This window comes from Crocuta crocuta, unplaced genomic scaffold (assembly GCF_008692635.1).
Source record: "Crocuta crocuta isolate KB4526 unplaced genomic scaffold, BGI_CrCroc_1.0 scaffold1318, whole genome shotgun sequence".
NCBI classification, from domain to species: Eukaryota; Metazoa; Chordata; class Mammalia; order Carnivora; family Hyaenidae; genus Crocuta; species Crocuta crocuta.
In genome coordinates, this window is record NW_027533110.1 from 155174 (window position 1) to 155777 (window position 604).

The 604-nt window shown below is 67.2% G+C and overlaps 1 protein-coding gene across 1 annotated transcript in view; it reads right to left on the bottom strand.

Moving 5' to 3' along the window:
• The window catches only part of XKR5 (XK related 5), a 23302-nt gene that overhangs the window by 22288 nt on the left and 410 nt on the right, over positions 1-604 (bottom strand). The gene's annotated exons all lie outside the window — the stretch shown is intronic.

The following is a 604-nucleotide window of genomic DNA, read 5'->3' on the forward strand; positions in this document are numbered from 1 at the left end:
TGTCCAGTGCCAGTAGACGCACTAATTCACTGGAATCATTTTATGTGATCGTTGCTTGGGTTTTCCAATATTAGAGTTTAAGATGGATTTATGGGCACGTAGAGCCGTGAACTGTTGTGCAAACAGCACTGCCCCAGGTCCAGAGAGGAACCTGGGGGTCTGGGCCGACGGGGCAGAGCGGCTAGTCCCCGGCCCCCAGGGCCTGTCTGGGACCTCTGACCACTCTGGGCTTCCTGGCCCCCCCCTCCCCCCACCGGGGTAAACCAGGGGCGCGAGCACGAAGCGTCTCTGGAGGAGTCACCCGCCTAGGCAGGGCCATGCTGGGGCCCTCGGCCGCCCTAACTCGGCGCTGGCCCCGGGACCTTTGGAGCGGACCTTACTCCCCGGGTGAAGGTCGTGCGTGGCCACGACGCCGTGGAAACAGCGCTGCGGGGACGCCCCGGGGAGACCCCCAGGGACAGCGGTTCAAACTGCGACCCTGCCGACCCGGAGGCTACGGCTCGCTCCCAGGGGTAAGGCTGCGAGCCGGGACCGGCCGGGGTCACCAAACGCGTGCGCGCTGCGCGGGGCGCGAGGCGCTGGGGGTCTGGAGGCCGGGGCGCCG